The 23,316-nt window shown below is 36.7% G+C and overlaps 1 long non-coding RNA gene across 1 annotated transcript; it reads right to left on the bottom strand.

Moving 5' to 3' along the window:
• Positions 1–20,878: 20,878 nt before the first annotated feature.
• Positions 20,879–22,436, bottom strand: LOC128286556 (uncharacterized). Its single transcript, XR_008277163.1, has 3 exons — positions 22,366–22,436; positions 22,208–22,251; positions 20,879–20,980 (listed from the first exon to the last, which is right to left on the bottom strand). It is a non-coding gene; the product is annotated as an uncharacterized LOC128286556 (long non-coding RNA).
• Positions 22,437–23,316: the final 880 nt, after the last annotated feature.

The following is a 23,316-nucleotide window of genomic DNA, read 5'->3' on the forward strand; positions in this document are numbered from 1 at the left end:
CATTATGAGAGATAAATCATGCATCAACATACAAGCAGATAGATAACCAACAACCAAGCAAACCCATCATCAACACATACACATCTTAGCATGCATGCAAAAGTAAACTTAGGGATACATCCCAATCATTAATATGGACCAAATCACATGGCCATATACAAAATAACTAATGGCCTAATGAGCCATTACACTTGGCTACTTCAACATGACACATATACACAAAATAGATAAGTTTCCTATACATGCCATGACCAAAATAATTAAACCCTTTTATACCCAAATTTCTTGAAGATAGTGTGATCCAAGCTCTGATGTCCCCCGATCCTTCAAGCTAGCTTGATGTATCTAAAGAGAAGAGAAAAGAGAGGAGGTAAGCTATAAAGCTTAGTAAGTACACATACAAATAATCTACATTTTTCAACTATTGATAATCTAAGTGTACATACTTATACATCATGATACTTTTCATCATGTCATAGATTTATATATACTTACCTTCCATATTCATATACACATGCTTATCCAAATACTTATCTTTTCATGGTATCATCATATGCTAAGTTCTCATAGGGTTTTAGTACATACCTGTGCCATCTTGCATACATACGGCTTACTTAATTTAACTTTTGGAATTCATATTACGTTACCTGTTAAACACTTGGAATATGATTCGGACACACGGAAGATATGCACCGAAATGCCTGAACGTAGCCTTGGCTACTTGAAAAAATGTGCACTGAAGTGCCTCATATCATAGAATCACATGCCGCTCTCAACGGGGGCAACTCGTAGAGTTAAAGAGTATACGAACACTACTCAGGATACCTAGCTCCCGGACCCTAGCATGTATCACATATCAAATGAGCTCATACAACACATAACTATCCTAGTGACATGTCACTTATATCTTCAGCTATTCCTAAGGTTCAAATGGGATTTTCGACTTCTAGACCTTTACCGAACGTACTCGCCTAATTGATTTCTTTCATATGACCAACGTTTCATACTCATATAGCAAAGCATCAAAACATGTTATATTATCAACATAGCCAAATAAGCATTTTAAACATACAAAAATCAATAAGTCATTTAATAACGGTAATTAACGTATTTATTGGCGTATGTACTTACCTCAGTACAAAATGTTAGAAATCGAGCCTAAACCTCGTAAACCTTGTTCTTTCCCTGATTAAGGCCCGTATCTCGATTCCCTTGATCTATAATATCAAATTTAGCTCGTTTAATACATACATTACCCAAAACGACCCAAAATTCATACTTGGGTAAAATTACTATTTTACCCCTTTACTTTCATATATTTACAATTTAGTCTCTAGGCTCGGATAATGTAATGTATGGGATTTCTTGGTTACCCAAGCCTAGCCGAACATTTTTCATGCTCATAAAAACCCACATTTTTCCTTCATTTTACATTTTCTACCCCTTATCTACAACTTTTACAAAATAGTCTTTAAAACCCTTTTCATGAAAATCTACTTAGTAAAAGTTGTTTACCATCCTTTAAACTCTCATATCCCTCCATAAATCATCAAAACATAAGCTTCTCATGCATGGGTAAATTTCTAAACATGAACCCTAGCATGAAATATGGGTAGAAATAGAGAGAGCAAGTTACCGGGATTTCAAAAATACGAAGAACATTAAAAACGGGGCTTGAGAGCACTTACTATTGAGCTTGGAAAGCTTGAACCCTAGTTATGGAGAACCCTAATTTTCGGTAGCTACATGGAGAGAATGATCTGATTTTTGGCTTATTTTCCCATTTTATTTCATTAATATACCAAATGACCAAAATACCCCTCAATACTGAACCTTCAAAAATTTCTATGGATGCCCATTTTTCTCCAAAAACTTAGAAATTAGGGAAATTGCTCTTTAAGACCTCCTAATTAATAATCCAAAGAAATTTCATAAAAAGTTGCTTCTAAAACACAAATTTTGCAACTTATTCAATTTGATCCCTAATTTCCAATTGGACACCTTATACTTAGAATTTCTTCATGAAACTTTAACACATGCATAAATTCATATTCTAAACCTCATAACAATCATAAAATTAATAATTTAACGTCAAACTTGTGGTCCCAAAACCACTATTCTAACTAGGCCCTATTTTGGGATGTTACAAACCTTGACATTCTGTTTCTGATGTCATCAAACAATTAAGGGCATACGGTTGCCCGTGTGTTTACTACCATGCATATTGACTTGTAAAATTAAGGTGCAGGAATACACTACCGACAACACGCTGTAAGGCGATCATGTATCACACACTACCTAAACACTGCGCCTGCAGGTTCCGCCTTTGTAGACAAAAATAAGGCTATTTACCATACCTTTTTGCCACCCTTACTTACACCAACCTACACAATATCAACCAAAACCAATCCAAGCCTAACACATATAACCAAATCAACCACAACCATGACACATTTGCATCAAATGCATTTAATAATAATCAATATTAGCCAAAATTAATGGCCTATACAAAATGAATATCACATCCATCATCTGAGTTAACTCTTGTGGCTAAACTAACAAGACACTAAACAAAAATTCAAGTCCCTATACATGCCAAAATCAAAATATTAAACTAGCTATAACAAAGCTTCAGTTGATAGTGTGATCGATGGCTCCGACGTCCCTTGATCTCAGATACTAGCTTGGTGGCACTATAAGAAAATGAAAAGGAGAGGGAGTAAGCATGAAGCTTAGTAAGTTGCATATAAATAAGTAACAATATCAACTATGCATATTATAAATCATCCAACATTCTTGAGTGAACATAGGTAAATATCACTACATGCTTATATATATCACAAGAATAAACCAAAGATTTCAATATCGTCCCAAGATCATTTTCATAGCTAGAACTTACTTATGTAATTCTTACCATCAAGGCAACATAACTAGACTCATATCTCATGAGTTTCGAATAAGAACCTGTACCACTCACAACATGATTATATCATTCCATATCATTGTCATAAGCTTTTAAAATAACCCGTGAAACCATTTGGAATACTAAAGGATATCTGATAAGATTTACACAAAAGGGTGAATTGCCGATGCCATATCCTAGACATGGTCTTACACTGGCTCTCACAACATCGCCGATGCCATGTTCCAAACATGGTGTTACACTGGCACACATATCAACCAAATGTCATAGCATGGATATCCAATCTATTCCTAGGTTCAATCGGGATTCTACTATATTGAATTTCATCATGCATTATTCATAAGAAATTTCAACCATATTATGCAAAATTAATCATTCAACACATAATAATGATAAAGTTGTCTTACTTACGTACAACTTACCTCGGTATACCAAAAGTGGACGACTAATTGGCTTTAGTCTACTAGCTTGGCCTTTCACCGGTCTAGGTCCGGATTTCGTATTTCTTGATCTAAAATGATAAAAATTCACTAATTTAGTCATCATATTAATTTATGCATTTCATGAATCATATTTTGGCAAAATGACCATTTTGCCCTAGACTTTCACAAAATTACGATTTTACCCCTAGGCTCGTAAATCAATTTTTATCAAATTTTCTCACTAACCAAGCCTAGACGAATTATTTTTATACCAGAATCAGCCAAGAATTCCCATCATTTCAGACATTTACCCCATAATTTATAACTTATGCAAAATGGTCCTTAGTTAGGGTTTTCATGAAAACTACTTTACAAAAGTTATTTGTTTAACAACCATGATTCATTTTCTTCTACAAAAATTCAGCAAACAACATGAACACTCTCATGGAAAAACCCTATACTTTTAACCATTTTGCAAAATAGTCCCCTCATTAGCTAGATTATGCTACAAGGGTCCCAAAAGTACAAAAATTATCAAGAAAGACCATCAAAATCACTTACTTGTAAAGGTAAAGGGTGGCTAAAATTTTGAACCTCCAAAACCCCTAATGTAACACCCCTCGCCCGTATCCCTCACCGGAACAGGGTTCGAGGTGTTACCCGACTTAAACTCGGTCAATCACACAAAAACCGTGCTGAAAAATTTCAATCAATTTAAAACTTTTCTTTTCACATGCAATCTATCCCATAAATGAGCTTACGAGGTCCAAAACATTAAAACCCTATACATGCCATAGACTCGAAATACTAGGATTTACTTACACCGATAACGTGAGCTGACAGTGTGATAATATCTCCGGCGAACTCCAACCCGAGCAGGTAACTGAAGTCAACAATCTATAAAACAGAGAAATGTAACAATGGAGTAAGCTTTCATAAGCTTAGTAAGTCTTAAGCAATGCAAACAAATAAACGCAATTATACTTCGATTATTTAATTTCTTAAGAGGCCAAATTCTAGGGATATTGCCATCTGGCCGAATATACACAAGCACATAATGCACGTTCAGCATTCTTATCACACTTAATCTAAATTCATATAACATATTTATATTTTCACACCCTGACCAGGTGTATCATGATCATAGGTATAGTTTTAACATTTATTCACGTACGTATCACATTACTCCCTTATGATTCACTTCAAATCAAACTCACATATGAGTACATACTGCGTACCTGGCCCACTTTACGTATTAAATGTATTCATTTGACAATCTAGCACGAGGTACCTTATTCATAGGCTTTTCTGAAATCACCGGCATTTCGCCTGCTAGGCTCGAGGCCTGATATCATTTCACCGGCTTTATAGCCTGCTAGGCTTGAAAGCCCGAATAGTATCTTACCGACATTATAGTCTGCTAAGCTCAAAGGCCCGAATAATCAAATCAACAAGTTCCATATAACATATTCATATCAATTGAGTACTAACATCATTCGAACTTATATATAATTATACATCTCAAACACTTTTCTTTCATCTCATTTTCACACTTAACATTTGATAGCTTATGCATAACATTTCACTCACATTCATTTCAAACTTATCATTCGATTATAAAATCACATTGCATATTTACCAACATGTTATACTTGCCATTAGGCCATATAAGCATGATACAATACACTATCATTTCATTTTTAACATTCGGCTAAACCCTTATCTTACAAGGAACACCGAATTCACATAACATATCATTTCACCGGCATTACGCCTGCTAGGCATGAAGGCTCGAATACACATCATCAGCACGAAGCCTGCTAGGCACGAAGGCTCGAATACACATCACCGGCATGAAGCCTGCTAGGCACGAAGGCCCAAATACACATCACCAGCACGAAGCCTGCTAGGCACGAAGGCCCAAATACACATCACCGGTATGAAGCCTGCTAGGCACGAAGGCCCGAATACACATACCAGCACAAAGCCTGCTAGGCACGAAGGCCCGAATATAATACTAGCACTAGGCCTGCGGGATTTATCCCGGATATAATACCAGTACGAAGCCTGCGAGATTTAACCCAGATATTTTACCAGCACGAAGCATGCAGGTCTTTAAGCCCGGATACACATCAAATATCATGCATATTTAATTATATATTAACACATCTCATTAAACATATCACATTTCCATTTCACAACTTAACCCATAGTGACCATTCAACTATAAGTCATATGCATAAATTATTTATCGCGCAACTTAGTTCAAGTAGAACCAAAAGGTCACAATTCATCTAATATATACATATTGCTCACTGATTCGCACACAACCTTTCAAATTAGCAATTATAAGATGGTTTCGCACATAGCCCATCCTTATCGATAATTTACGATGGTTTTACCCTTACTCACATATATGTCATAGGCATTTTTACCTATGCTTCTCAATTCACATTCATGATTCAATTCCAATCGATTTAACATGCCTAAGTACATATCGCATACCTGAATAATTTACTTTACGGAACAAATCCATATATCGTATTAGCCCATAGTCTTATAGCACCACACTTTTAATGGTTTACCTCATCGAAGTTCACATTTAATCACTTTAGTGCCAAGCCATATTCGGCTATCACAAAGGACTAATAATAATAATTTTATACACATCATGGTTTCCTTTAGGTATTTAATAATCACAAATCGTGATATCTCCACCAGCACATATACAGCATAGTTTATTCATTGTAACACTCATTTAGTGCATCAAATTTCCAAATCCAATTCAACTTAAGCATAATAGCGATAATCGGCTTATTGCCTTAAATCGTTACATATTCGGCACATTAACTAAATAAAATTTACATTCCCCTTACCATATTAATTTAACTCTTGGGTATATAAATAGGAATCAAGCTTAAACACTTAAGAACTTACCTCGAATGTTGCCGAATGATTACAACGGCTATTCGATTACTTTCTCTTTTCTCTTATCCGAATTTGCCCCTCTATGCTCTTGAGCTTAAAATTTAAAGATTTTAAACTAGTCATTATTTGACTATTCAAGCATCACTTTCAAAATATAATATATATATATATATATTCAACTTTCACACCTACTGATCATAGTAAGCTTATAAGAAATCAATAAGCAACTCATTAACAAATTTTTGTCAATGTTTACCACATAATCATAATTTCATTGCAAGCTGTCTTCCTGAGCAACAGTCACTAAATCATTTATAACTGGAGCTACGAAACTCCAAATCAAGTTCCGTTAATTTTCCTTGAAAATAGACCCATATATCTTTTACCCATAAAATTTTCAGGATTTTTGGTTTGGCAAATCAATACCATATTTTTCTTAAAGTTTCCCTTATTTCACAGTTTGACTAATCTGACCACTCTTCACTACGAATCAAATTTCTCATTGTACAAAATTAAATATATGTTCTCGTTTATTTCATTTGAAACTAGACTCATTAAGGAGTCTAAGCATATAAACTTCATCTTATAACAATTTTTGTATAATGTATAATGATTTTATAAAAACAGAACAGAGGATCTAGAAGTCATTCTGACCCTGTCCCACATCACTTCAAATATCTCATCATCGGCAATTATTTTGCTTACACGGTTTCTTTTATAAGAAACTAGACTCATAAGCTTTAATTACATAATTTATTCATCTTCCAACTCATCTCCCACAATTTATGGTGATTTTCCAAAATCACGTTACTGCTGCTGTCCAAAGCAGATTTATTACCAATTCACTCTTTCACACATGCCTTGCATGCATGTTATTTAAACATGCATATCACAAATCAATCATCACATACCTATAACTTCACTTAAGCATAATCTTCCTTTCATCATTTTAAAGCACAACATTACTCAATATTATCCAAGTTCACATTCGGCCATAATACACACAACATGTTAGCCGATTTTTCCCCTTAGCATCTAAGGCACATGCATACTCATTTGCTTGGCTCAACTTCATCTATTCTCCATTTTTCATCAAAAGAACATGAAATAACACCTATTTCTCTCATTTCCATTCATGACCAAATGCTCACAACACAACCAAATATCAAAAATATGCTTCATGAGTTAAGGTAGAAACAAGAAAAACCCATGAACATCAAAATAGAAGCAAAGCACCATGAACTTACCTTGGATTTTCTTCCCCAAGTGACCTAACATTCAAGAGCTCTTTCCCTCTCCTTTCTCTTCCATTTTCAGCTACCATGAACAAGGATGGACAAAACTTTTTCCTTCACTTCCTTTTGTTACTCTTATTATTCTAATTACCCAACAATTTATGACACAAAATGGCATATAATATTTGTGTCATACTCATGCCATAATTTCAATAAAAAAATTTGCACATGTTGTCTACCACCAACATGATGGCCAGCCACTACATGTAAAATGGGAGGTTTGACATGCAAATCCTCCTATTTTACACTACAAATTATTTGGCCACTACAATTTGGCCTATAGCATTTTCAAAAATTTTCACATAGGTCCTATTTCATAATTTTACTCTCAAATGACAAAATCAAAGCATGAAATTTTCACACATGCACTTTCACATCTAATAAACACAAAATATAACATTTAATTATTTTGTGACTCGATTTTGTGATCCCGAAACCACTTTCCGACTAGGGCCAAATTAAGGCTGTCACACCTAAAATGGCTGAAATTTTTGGTGGTGAAAGAAGGGATGAAAAAGATGAAGTCTTTTGTTTTATTTAATCTCATTTTCTAGTTAAAATAGGCTACCAACTTCACCAAATTTGATTTTTTTATTCATTTTTTTCCATATGGCTGACCACCCCTATTGAAATGGGTCTATTGTCCTTTAAAGACCCCTAATTATGATTCTCTAGCTATTTATCACCATTTTCTAGAAAAAGCAAAACTTTTGCTCTTTATGCAATTTAGTCTTTTTCGCAATTAAGCATGCAATCGCTAGAATTATTTCACCAAAATTTTCATGTACTCATATAAATATGCTATAACATATAAATTTATATTAAAAATAATTTCTCTGACCTCGGGTTAGTGTCTTCAAAACCACTGTTCCTACTAGGCCTAAAATCAGGCTGTTATAACCGCTATGAGGGAGTACGTGCTGGGGACTGTTATTGAGTTGCAGACATGACCTTATTACGAGCCAGATACCAACTACAATCGGGAAAAAGAATTTTTCATCGGATGTTCTGGTTGTTTGACCCATGTGTGAGCGCATTTCCCCACTCTAAGTTGTTTATGAAAATATACAAAGATCCTACTTCTTGCGGTTGCTCAAGACGACAATAGGAACATGCTCCCGATATCATTTGCCATTGTCGATAAAGAGAACATGGAATCGTGGGAATTCTTCCTCACCAACCTGCGGAGGTATGTTATTAGCAACGATAATATTTGCATCATCTTCAATAGAGGGAAAGGATTAATTGGCGCCATTAGGCATTCCAGTGTGCCATGGAGATCTGTTTACTGCATCTGACACATCGCGACTAACTTCCAGTGAGATTATAAGAATGCAGACTGGAAGAGACAAGTTGTGAGAATGGGTAAAGGATTACCTTATCTTTTCAATATAAGTTTTAATGTTTTAGGGCAATACTGTAACTTATATTTTCTTAATACATATGCAGCACACGAGTTAGAGCCACACATTTTCCGCCAGAGAATGACTCGACTTGAGAGTGACATGGAAGATCAAACGAACACATCTTTCTGACAGTGGTTGGGTACCATGGAGCTATGGCAATGGGCTCAAAGTTTTGATGAGGGCTTTCGTTATGGTCAAATGACCACAAAAATGGAGGAGGGGTTCAACATTGTGTTGTTGAAAACACGAAATCTTTTGATTTCATTTGTCTTCTTGGTTGGCTACCTTGATGCCAAGAATGGGTCAGCAACAAGTCAACCAGATGGAGGCGGGACACATGTTTGTAGAGGATGTCAGGGATGCAATGGTTGCAAACCGTCAGATGGTGAGTTCGATGACTGTAGAAGTATATTCACGACGTAATGAAATGTTTTGAGTTATAGAGACCATCAGTCGTTGACCCTATATACCACCTAGGTCCTACGGAGTTGATCTCTGAAACAGATGGTGCGATTGCAAGAGTTTTCAAACACTTCATTATCCATGTACACATGTTGTGGCAGCTTGTACTAAAGTCTCGCTCAATGTAGAACAATTTATCGATGAAGTGTACACCTTTGAACCCACGTTGCGTGTATTGGAGAACAAGTTCCCCGTGTTTCCTGACCTATCTACTTGGGAGGTACCTCCAATGACCTTCGAGCTTGTCTAAGACAAAGGTTGTGTAGGAACTGGAATGGTCGTCTGCAATCATTCAGAATCCATAACAAAATGGACATTACAGAGAAATCTAATGAGAAGCTGTGTGGCATATGTAGATTAGCCGGTCATAATCGGAGTAAATGGCTGCTCCGAAACTATCATATTGGACAATTGTCACAATCAGGTAGAAATTGAGATGTAGTTCATTACATGTTGAGAGGATTGAATCACAAATTTGTCTAAAAGTTGTTGCAGTTAATCTAATTTGAATTACATAGTTAGTTTAAAGTTTATTTATTTAAATTGCAAAATAAAAAAAACCATAAAACTGATAAATAAAATGCCAAAAAATTCATTACATAAATATTAAGTTATTTATATTACAAAACCCCCTAAAATCGATTGTTTGATGGTGTGGTTCTAGGGCTATATTTTTGTGGAGCTCGACATTCACGTTGCGGGCGATTACGACGATCGACGTTCTCTTTATCCGTATGTGGGGGGTATACAAAACATAGATGAAAAATCATGTCTCAAACGCCATCGATGAACTTGAGTCGGGAGGAGTGGAGTACGGCAGTGGATACGGGCCGGGAGGAGTGGAGTTCGTTAGTGGATACAAACCAGGAAGAGTGGAGTACAACGGTGGATACGGGCTAGAAGGAGCGGAGTACTGAGGTGGATACAAGCTAGGATGATTGGAGTACTAAGGTGGTAGTGGATTGAAGATATCAAACTCTAAATGATATCCGTGGCCTGATGAGCCCGGGAAATAGTCATCGCCCCCCAAATCTAGTTGATAAGAACTATCCCAGATTGTAGTTCCGGCTCTGGCTCTGGCTCTGGCTCTATCTCCGGCTCTAGCTTTGGTGCATGATGCAAATTTGGAAAGGATTACCCAATTCGTATTGTATACGAAGGGACTTCCATTGACCGCCCACCAAACAAAAATGGTTTCCCTATCTCACAGTACCACTGTATGTACTCTAACGAGGGCTGCAGATCCAAAGCACGATCCGTTTGAGGTATCCTTCCCAATCAGTTGTTCCACATCGTAATATATTCTTCATGCACTTCTCCCTAATCATTTCCATACTTCCCCCTCCTGTTCATCCCATGGATCTCCCCCAATCGTATTGGCAGTGTCGGGATATACTATATGCTACCGAACTACCGGAGTACTCAATCGCCATGATACCACTCCACTATATGAAAATTGATAATGGGTGCACTAATGCACCATAGGTTTGAGTGGGCTTGGGCAGGTGAGGGAATAAGTGCCATAATTTCTGGAACAGAATACGGCATCCAAATGAACTGCACAGTTAATAACATTGTTATATTAATGCGGGTCGAGCGAGATAAAATAATAAAATTAAGTTTATATTGGAAAAACTTACCCCTCCTCCAGTATGATTCTCAATTATCAGACGGCATATTGGAACCGTGTAGGACCTCCCGATACCCGGATTAGTGCTCCATCTATGAAAACAAATTGTTAGAACAATATAATCTGAAAAAATGTCAACTAATTCTTATAATGAGTAAAAATTCATCACCTATTAATGAGTGGAAATATATATGATTGGTGACTAATGGATGCCAAGAATGACATTCGGTAAAGTCCCTACGACTACAATAGTATGAGGCACTCTTCTATGTCTATCACAAAAGGATCTGTCGTCCGACAAAGTTCGAGATACAGCATGGCTAATACTGCGGACCCCCAACTGTATGAACGGGTGTTATGCAAATTGGATAATAGAGGTTAGTACATCAAGCGGACTGTACTGCCGTTTGTATCCGACATGAGTAGACCCCCTATAAGGTGCATCATGTAAACTCGAACGGCCTGCATCACCTCCCATTCGTTGGCAGCACTCGAAAAACACTCAAAATTGGCCTTTAGGCATGAAAATATCAAATTGGCAAATTTCCCCTCACTTGGTGAGCGTCCAAGTAATTCATAGCAAGGGGTAGCCGGCCTAAAGATCGAACTTACACCCGTGACCACAGTCCAGTCAATAGGGAACCCGAGCTGTAGTGCAACATCCTCTAGAGTGATGGTGCACTCCCCGTACGACAAATGAAATGTGTGGGTCTCCGGACGCCATCACTGGACTAAAGAGGAAACCAAGTTGTATTATAGATCAAAAGTCCAGATCAATGCCGCTGATCTGAACCCGGCTAAGTGTGGTATTAGGTGTTCATCTGGCAGAAACCCTACACTATTAACACAGCCCCTCAATACGCGGTACGGGCCCAGACATTATTAAATTAGCAAAATAGTTAATACAATATAATTTTATTCAACAAATAAAATGAGTATCAAATAAAAATTTTATTACCATATCATTAATAGTACTTGATATGTGATAATTATTATTAATCAAATAACAAATTTATCGCAAATCTGCAATTAAAAATTGAATTCATTTAATTTGTTTCAAAAATACAATAAATTATTTCAAATTTCAGAGACAAAATACGATAAATATCTAATAATTTCCAAAAATTTACCTACAATAAAAAAATTATGTTAGATTACAATAATAATATTGTAACACCTCTAACTTGTATCCGTCGACAGATTAGGGTTAAAGGCATTACCAGATGAATCAGAACAGTTAACATACATTTCATAATCATCAAAGCATCAGAGATCAAATATCAATATAAAGTCCCTTATATAGGTCATAGAGACCTAAAACATACATCAGAAAGGAGTCGGGACTAAACCGAAGACATATAAAATTTTCTGAAAATTTAAACATTATTCAAACAACTACAGGTCACATGCCTGTGTAATCAGGCCGTGTGCCTAACATGGTGTTAGACATGCCCGTGTGTTTAGGCTGTGTCAAAATAGGGTATACATATTACTTACACGGCCACAAGACACGCCCGTGTGCTTTGGCCGTGGTAGAAACTGACTTGGGCCACACAGCTAGCCACAAGCCCGTCTCTCTTCCCGTGTGGAGAAAAATAGGCCATTTGAATAACCAATTTGCCACCCCAATTTGGGTCAACCTACAAACACCAAACTAAGCATATATACACAATAATTTCAGCCAATTTCTAAACCAAATCATACCATATTCATGCCATAACATTAACAACCATTTATATGCTTATCAACTCAACTCAATTGTGCCAAAACATAAGATCAAATCATATTAAAGCATATGGTTTCATAATCTCTAAACTTATGACCAAATCTTATACTAAAACTTGCCAAACTTACCATTTCTCTTAGCAATTCAAGAGCACATCAAATTGATCATTTTGCATCACATTTCATATACCAAAATCAAAACATAAACACAACCATATTAACCCGTATCACATATCTAAATATAAATATTACAAATCCTATCCAAAGTACGTCTAGCTTATACATGCCAAACTTTACTATATACATTTTCAAAAGGTACCAAAATTAGATTCGATAGTGTGGTGACGATCTTCGACGATCCCCGAGCTCATAGTAGCTTCGATATCTATAAAACAATGTAAACACAAAAAGTAAGCTTTCAAAAGCTTAGTAAGCCATATACAAATAAACTTATGATTTCAAGCATATAAAAATCATCAAATTGCTTATACTTTGGAGCCAATTACAAACACAAACCTCATATTCATATACTTGGATCATAGATCATCATTTGCACATATACTTACCTTTCATTTTCAAATATAGTACACAATTCAAACGTACCTGAATCGGATACATATTCTCTTATTCAGCCATTTTCTCGGTATGCCCGTTGAACCGTTCGGAAACGTAAGGATAGCTCAGAGAACATATACAATGCCAACATCCTAGATGTGGTCATACATGTAATCAAACATCGATGCCATTGTCCCAGACAAGGTCTTACACAAAATCAGATACGATACTGATGTCCCAGACATGGTCTTACACGTGAAACAGAAGTTGATGCCAACGTCCCAGATGTGGTCTTACACGAAAATCACATATCAGGTCCTATGTCATGACATATGTATCCTAACTATTCCTAAGGTTCGTACAGGGCTTTTCGGATGTCAGAACTTTGTCGATACTTTCTCGAATAACACATATTTAGCTTTAATATTCATTCATCACAATTTAATATCATATGAATAATAATAATTCAATTCAAACTCGTTTATTTGTATATCAGCTTACCTCGTAGGGATTCGAATAGATGGAATCGGTTACTCAATGACTTTCGACTTTCCCCAATCTAATTCTGCATTCTTTAGTTCTCGATCTAAATCAATTCAAATTTAACTTATTAAATCACGCATTCATTCAAAACAATCCATATACACACAATTAGGGCATTTTGCAAACTAACCCTCACATTTTTACTTTTTGACACTTTAGTCCCTAATTCACAAAATTACAAAGTACACATAATTTGCATATACTCATGCTTAGCTGAATTTTCATAACTCTCATACCAGTCCATAAATTTCATTATTCCACATTTTAGTCCCTCAAATTATAAATTTTACAATTTAGCCCATTTTACTCAAAATCATCAAAAATCCAAAGACAAAACATATAAACCCAACATCAAACTTTCACATTTCATCATATAACAACATAAAGCTCATGAACTCATCCTTGGCACATTTCAAAATCATCATCAAAATCAAAAATTGAGGCATGGGCTTGATAGTATATGAAGCAACAATTACAAAAACGTAGAAATTATCAAAAACCGAAGCAATAACATACCTAAATCAAAGCTTGCAAGTGCCGAACCCTAACTTAGCCTTATTCTTTCTTTTCCTTTTTATTTTTCGGCAAAGATGAATGAAAATGCACCAAATTTTAAGCTTTTGTTTTATTTTAATTAACATATTAACTAAATGCCAATTTCGCCCTCTATTACAAAACCATTTATTCACCTAACACATGACCTTTATGTCATTTAATTCATTCCATTGTCAAATAACATAATACGGTCCTCATACTTAAAAAGCCATGTCAATTTGGTGCTTTTAACAAATAGCAAACAACTTTTACCTTTTATACAATTTGGTCCTTTTTATCAAATTGAGCATACAAACAATCGAATTTTCAGATGAAACTTTCACATATGCTAATTCACACATCATAATCACAGAAAATAATATTTAACTATTTTTTGACATAGATATGTGGTCTCGAAACCACTATTCTGACTAGGGTGAAAGCCAGACTGTTACAATTCTCCCCCCTTTAGGGATTTTTCGTCCTTGAAAATCTTACCATTAAACAGATTCGGATATTGCTGTCTCATAGCATCTTCAGGCTCCCACGTGGCCTCTTCAATACCGTGTCGATGCCACGTCACTTTTACTAATAGAATTTTTTTATTTCGCAGTTCTTTAACTTGCGAGCTAAGATGCAGATCGACTTTTCTTCGTAAGTCATATCAGATTGAATTTCAATCTCAGACGGGGAAATCACATGCGACGGATCAAATTTGGATCGTCGAATCTTTTCTAACTCTGGTGGCAATAACAATCTATATGCTACCGACCCAATACGCTCAGTAATCTCATACGGCCTAATGAACCTCAGACTCAATTTGCCTTTTCTATCGAAACGAAGTAATTTCTTCCGTGGAGATACTTTCAAAAACACTTTGTCGCCGATTTCAAACTCAATTTCTTTTCTTTTCAAATCTGCATAAGATTTCTTACTATCAGAAGCTGCTTTCAAACTATCTCGAATCACTTTTACTTTCTGTTCAGTTTCTTTTATCAAATCAATTCCTTGAATCTTATTTTCGCTGAGCTCAGTCCAATACAAAGGTGTACGACATTTGCGACCATATAAAGCTTTGTATGGTGTCATTTCAATGCTCGATTGAAAACTATTTGTAACACCCCAAACCCGGCCCAGACGTTATGGCCGAATCTTCGTGCCACATTAGAGTTGAAAACCCACGTTCCGTTTTTAGTGTTCTAAAACCATATATTTTGTTGAGTTAACAAAGTGTATGGAAGCTGGGCACCAGGTAGGTATCCGAGATAGAGGAGGTGAGTCATGAAGGCTGCTTAAGTACCAAGCTCTTTAATTGGATCCAATCCTAGACATGCCCACAACCATAGCCACACTTTGTCATATCGAGTTTAAATTTGTTTAAGTGGACGTCTTATTACAACCCAAAAATAAATAATAATTAAAGGAAATTTAATGAAAACCAACGCTTGTTTAAAAGCCAAAAGACGATCACCATGGCTACGCTGAATCCTTCCTACCAAGTCCCCACATCAAGGCTCACCGCAAGGTTAAGGAAAGGGGTGAGTTTGGAAACTCACAGCAACAAGCCCTTTCGAGCCCAAAACAATAACGACTGTTGGGTCTAAGCCCAAATCCAATCTCAAACATGTATTGGGCCATAGCCCTTTTCATATTTCATATTTCATAACACCGGGCAAGCCTTTTCAAATTTCATATTCTCGGGCAAGCCTTTACGGTAAAACGGTATGGCCCATAAGCCCATTTCAATATCACATATAATGTCAATGAAAGAATGCAAACCCATCCGGGAGACTACTCAACCCACCATCTGCTACTCTCCACCCGTACCAACCAACACACCATGTGGGATTAACTCGACCCACCCCGCCATAACTCTCCACCGGCGGCTTTAGTGCTTTATCATATAACCGAGGCCTAGCCTCTTTTAATAATCGGGCAAAATCCTTTTTATAATCGGGCATAAGCCCTTTAATAATCGGGCGTAAGCCCTTTTGATAATCGGGCATAAGCCCTTTTGATAATCGGGGCATAAGCCCTTTTGATAATCGGGGCATAAGCCCTTTAATAATCGGGGCATAAGCCCTTTTCACTTCCTCCATTCATATAAAAACCCAACCCAATGCATTTATGAACATCTCGTGTGCATATCATACATATCATGTGCATATCATACATATCATGTGCATCAAAATCCCATGCATTAAGTTCATATATAAACCCTAGGGGTATAATGGTTATTTTTACCTAGGGGCAAAACGGTCATTTTCATATTATAAGGGTAATCTTGTAATTTTACCAAAATTAGGGTTTCCATGTTCATTAACTTTACAAACAATTCATGGGTGCAAAGGATTCGGCCCATTTTAGCGAAAACGAGTTATTGGGCCAAAAAAACCCTAATAGGGCCTACTTAGCCGATTCATCATCTAGGCCCATTTAGTCTATATTCCATAACGGTTTTAATAGTCTTATCATGCAATTTAACATATTTCCCATTTTCTACCAAATTTACCCAAATGGGCCCGAAAGCCTATTGGGCCCTAATTCAGCCCCTCGAGGTCCAACTTACCGTGAACGCCAAAATCACGCCCTTACTGCTTCCATTGTTCCCAATCATCATCTCATCAATTCTAACTAACTAGTGAGCGTTCACTTGCTCACACGTCCTCGAAATGCCAGAATTTCGGCATTTCGGCTTTTCGGCATTTTATCGCTTTAAGCTATGAAAAAGGGTTCGTTACACACCTGATTTGCGATATTCCTTGACGAGATCTCCTATGCGATTCGTCCTATAATCAACCACTTATAGATTAGACCATGTTATTATTAAACCAAATCGAAAACTACCTATTATCATCACTTACACATTCGCCACCATCCACAATGGCCCTTGGGTTCATACCTTTACCAAGTTGATGACTAGATTTAGTCACTCCGATGATCCAAGCTTTTCACACACCTCGATCGGTAGCCTTTAATCCTCACTAGCACCAACAAACCAAATAACACCAAAATCCTTTTAGCCTTAGTCGACGAGAGGGTTTTCACTTTTCTTAAACCACAAGATACAAATGGAAAGAAGGTTCAATACTTACCAAGAGATCTACTCATTGAAGAACGTTCCAAATACCTTCCTACCCCATATCCGCTAGAATCCAACTTAAACGTCGTGAAAATAGATCTAAATATTAATTCTAATCACTAAAATATGAAGCTTTGACTTTTAAAAATATTAATCTAAGCTATCTAGAGGTTAGTACACACTGCTTTTGGGTTGAAGTTGAAACATTTCCAAAATCAATCGCCTACGATAACCACCACCGTCACTCAAACTTAACTAATCCAATATCAATATATGTAAATCCTAAGCACATCACCATACGGAACATAAGGGCATATTCGTCATTTTACCATACAGGGTATTTTGGTAGTTTTACAAATTGAGGGTATTATGGTAATTTCACAAACCAAGGGTATTTTAGTAATTTTGTAAATCGAGGTAAAACAAGAATTCTATAAATCAAAGGTAAAACAAGAATTCTATAAATCGAGGTAAAATGGTAATTACAGAATCGAGGGTAAAACAGTAATTACGTAAATCGAGGGTAAAACGATAATTATGTAAATCTGGGGTAAAATGGTAATTATGTAAATTAGGGTAAAACGGTAATTCTATAAATTGAGGGTAAAATAGTAATTACGTAAACCGAGGGTAAAACGGTAATTCAGTAAATAGAGGGTAAAAGGTAATTTTACAAATCGAGGTAAAACAGTAATTCAGTAAATCGAGGGTAAAACAATAATTACAGAACCGAGGGTAAAACGGTAATTACAGAAATCGAGGGTAAAATAGTAATTCAGAACCGAGGGTAAAACGGTAATTCAGAATCGGAGTACTTTGGTAATTTTACAAGTCGAGGGCATTTCAAGAATTGGTAAACTAAAGTATTCTAAACATGGATAACAATACGAATGGGCCTAAAGCCTATTCTCGGCCCAAATGGGCCCACACACTCGTGTGGCCCTTTAGCCCAAACCTAGCCACGAGATATGCGATTCACCTAGCCTAGTCCAATATTTACTACACAATCAAACAACTTATCCAATTGGGCCCACATGGCCCTTTTTGGCCCATCGCGCTCAAGTAGCCATCCAACAACAAGAGTAGTGATAAATACACACCGATAGGAGACTAGAGTTAATCCACGCCCGAGCACTCTTAGCCGACGCCCAACCCAAACGAAAGCACGCCATACAATGAAAGGGATCACCAAGAAAGGTACATTTACTCTCTTCATGGTTCCTCTATTTAAAGCCGACTTCACAACCACTCTTATATTAGCTTCCCGATGTGGGATCCTCCAACATTAGAGTTTAAATTCAACACCAACTCTTGCCGCCTCCTGTTAGCAAAATAAATGCTCTTTGCTTGCCATGGGATTCAACCTATGCCTCCCTTAAATGCTCCACACGCTACTTGCCACTAAACCACAAGGCTTTTTGTGTCATATTTTATCCCCAATTAATTATAAGGTCTAAAGGCCAAAGTCCGAGTTCGCTTTAAAAAAAACAAAATAAATTGCAAGAGCCAAGGCTTGAACCCAGTGCTCCCATACAACCTTAATGACACCACAACCACTAGACTACAAGCTTCCTTGTGTCATTTATTTAACACAATAATTTAAAACCCTCATCCAAGCATCCGTGTTTTTTTTCACTTAATACCAAAATTTTGCTAAAGCCCAAGTTTGAACCCAAGATTTCTCCAACACTTCTCAAAGCCATTAACCACTAATAGCAAACATTTAATTGTATTATTTCATTGCATAATTAAATACCTATATACAACCTCTTTACGGACCCACACTCAAGGCCTAATACTTCTAGGCCCAAATTCGGGGTGTTACAATTCTACTCCTTAAAGAAATTTCGTCCTCGAAATTTCCAACTATCAACTAATCAGATTACTCAAGTCAAACCTCTATGCTTCCGCTACGCACTCTAATTAAAAATAATTCTTAGTACGACCCAAAACATCTAATTACCAAAGTAAAGAAACATTTATCAAGCACGCATACAATTCATAACACATATTTAAATAAAATAAACTTGGCGATCCCGAGCTCGATGCTCCTTGGACCCACATCTAAGACATGCTCCTGTCTTCCTATGGCATTCACCCGGATGACGTCCGTTGCAGTCTTTGCAGATTGGATAGTTTGGTCGTGCCTTAACATGATTCACAGAACGAGGCTTGGTTTTCTGAGAACTAGAATCCTTCCTTTTCTTACACTCCAAGCACCCTGCTTGAAGCGTTTCCCTAATTTCCTTAATTTTGGTATCCAATACTTCCTCTACCACTTTCCTTACTAACTCGGCCAGTGCCTCAGTACCAAGCTCCGAGTTACCGCTACCCGAAGTTGGTAGACTTTGCTTACCCTCAGAATCCATATCAATACTCTACATTACCAGTACACATATCAATTAACTACAAAGATCTCAAAAATTTTACTATTTATTCATATGTCTTATGCGAGAGATAGTATTTTAAAGTTTCTATTTTCACGTAATCATAGCCTAGCTACGCCTCAGGTATCCTAGAGTTTTTAGGGTTGCCCTAGTTATAATGTCATGATATGGTCTCAGTTCTATCTACATAATATCTTAATATAGTGTAATATGAGGAATGTAAATACTTACAGACTTGGTGCCGGGATTCAAGTCGCCACTTCTTTCTCAATCCATTTAAAACTCGAAAACCATGTTTTGATCACCAAAATAGAAATTTAAAACTTTGATTTGAAAACACCCTTTATTTTGAAACTCTTGATTTAAAACAGAAAAACTTGGACTATTTTAACATATATACTCATAAAACATCTTTAAAATGAAAAACCATTTCCAAAATACCCTTCTTAGGCCTAAATTTTTGAAAAATTTTCGGACCCGATCCACAGCCGAGTTGTTGTAACTTAGCTCTGATACCACTAAATGTAACACCCCAAACCCGGCCCAGACGTTATGGCCGAATCTTTATGCCACATTGGAGTTGAAAACCCACGTTCCGTTTTTAATGTTTTAAAACCATATATTTTGTTGAGTTAACAAAGTGTATGGAAGTCGGGCACCGTAGGTATCCGAGATAGAGGAGGTGAGTCATGAAGGTCGCTTAAGTACCAAGCTCTTTAATTGGATCCAATCCTAGACATGCCCACAACCATAGCCACACTTTGTCATATCGAGTTTAAATTTGTTTAAGTGGGCGTCTTTGATAAATCGATTAATCGTGGTGTTGAGATATTTTGAAAACAAGTATCATTTTGAAAACACGTCCTAAGTCTAGCCCATTTGAATAATTATCAACCGATTTAAAGTTATTAAAATTAAAGTAATCCCGAAAAGAAATAAAAGAAAAGTTAAAATGGCCTTATTACAACCCAAAATAAATAATAATTAAAGGAAATTTAATGAAAACCAACGCTTGTTTAAAAGCCAAAAGACGATCACCATGGCTACTCTGAATCCCTTCCGGCCCAAGTCCCCACATCAAGGCTCACCTGCAAGGTTAAGGAAAGGGGGTGAGTTTGGAAACTCAGTATGCAACAAGCCCCTTTCAGAGCCCAAAATAATAACAGCCTGTTGGGTCTAAGCCCAAATCCAATCTCAAACATGTACTGGGCCATAGCCCTTTTCATATTTCATATTTCATAACACTGGGCCGAAGCCTTTTCAAATTTCATATTACTGGGCCGAAGCCTTTACGGTAAACGGTATGGCCCATAGGCCCATTTCAATATCACATATAATGTCAATGAAAGAATGCAAACCCATCCGGGAGACTACTCAACCCACCATCCGCTACTCTCCACCGTACCAACCAACACACCATGTGGGATTAACTCGACCCACCCCGCCATAACTCTCCAAAGGCGCCTTAGTTGCTTTATCATATAACCGAGGCCTAGCCTTTTTAATAATCGGGGCAAAAGCCCTTTTTATAATCGGGCATAAGCCCTTTAATAACTAGGCGTAAGCTCTTTTGATAATCGGGGCATAAGCCCTTTTGATAATCGGGGCATAAGCCCTTTTGATAATCGGGGCATAAGCCCTTTAATAACTGGGGCATAAGCCCTTTTTCACTTCCTCCATTCATATAAAAAACCCAACCCAATGCATTTATGAACATCTCGTGTGCATATCATACATATCATGTGCATCAAAATCCCATGCATTAAGTTCATATATAAACCCTAGGGGTATAATGGTTATTTTTACTTAGGGGCAAAACGGTCATTTTCATATTATAAGGGTAATCTTTTAATTTTACCAAAAATTAAGGTTTCCATGTTCATTAACGGTTACAAACAATTCATGGGTGCAAACAGTGATTCTGGCCCATTTTTAGCGAAAACGAGTTATTGGGCCAAAAAAAAACCCTAATAGGGCCTACTTAGCCGATTCTGTCATCTAGGCCCATTTAGTCTATATTCCATAACGGTTTTAACAGTCTTATCATGCAATTTAACAGATTTCCCATTTTCTACCAAATTTACCCAAATGGGCCCGAAAGCCTATTGGGCCCTAATTCAGCCCCTCGAGGCCCAACTTACCGTGAACGCCAAAATCACGTCCTTACCGTTTCCATTGTTCCCAATCATCATCTCATCAATTTTAACTAACTAGTGAGCGTTAAACGCTCACACGTCCTCGAAATGCCGTAATTTCGGCATTTCGGCTTTTCGCATTTTATCGCTTTAAGCTATGAAAAAGGGTTCGTTACACACCTGATTTGCGATATTCCTTGACGAGATCTCCTATGCGATTTGTCCTATAATCAACCACTTATAGATTAGACCATGTTATTATTAAACCAAATCGAAAACTACCTATTATCATCACTTACACATTCGGCCACCATCCACAATGGCCCTTGGGTTCATACCTTTACCGAAGTTGATGACTAGATTTAGTCACTCCGATGATCCAAGCTTTTCACACACTCCTCGATCGGTAGCCTTTAATCCTCACTAGCACCAACAAACCAAATAACACCAAAAATCCTTTTAGCCTTAGTCGACAGAGGGGTTTTCAGCTTTTCTTAAACCACAAGATACAAATGGAAAGAAGGTTCGAATACTTACCAAGAGATCTACTCATTGAAGAACGTTCCAAATACCTTCCTACCCATATCCGTTGTGAATCCAACTTAAACGTGCGTAGAAAATAGATCTAAATATTAATTCCCGAATCACTAAAATATGAAGCTTTCGGCTTTTCAGAAAATATTAATCTAAGCTATCTAGAGGGTTAGTACACACCTGTTTTGGGTTGAAGTTGAAACATTTCCAAAATCAATCGCCTACGATAACCACCACCTGTCACTCAAACTTAACTAATCCAATATCAATATATGTAAATCCTAAGCACATCAGTCATACGGAACATAAGGGCATATTCGTCATTTTACCATACAGGGGTATTTTGGTAGTTTTACAAATTGAGGGTATTGCGGTAATTTCACAAACCAAGGGTATTTTAGTAATTTTGTAAATCGAGGGTAAAACAGTAATTCTATAAATCAAAGGTAAAACAGTAATTCTATAAATCGAGGGTAAAATGGTAATTCTGTAAATCGAGGGTAAAACGGTAATTCTGTAAATCGAGGGTAAAACGATAATTATGTAAATCTGGGTAAAATGGTAATTATGTAAATTAGGGTAAAAGCGGTAATTCTATAAATTGAGGTAAAATAGTAATTACAGAACCGAGGGTAAAACGGTAATTCGTAAATAGAGGGTAAAACGGTAATTTTACAAATCGAGGGTAAAACAGTAATTCAGTAAATCGAGGTAAAACAATAATTACAGTAACCGAGGGTAAAAGCGGTAATTCA

The sequence above is a fragment of the Gossypium arboreum genome, chromosome 13 (genome assembly GCF_025698485.1).
Source record: "Gossypium arboreum isolate Shixiya-1 chromosome 13, ASM2569848v2, whole genome shotgun sequence".
Taxonomy (NCBI): Eukaryota; Viridiplantae; Streptophyta; class Magnoliopsida; order Malvales; family Malvaceae; genus Gossypium; species Gossypium arboreum.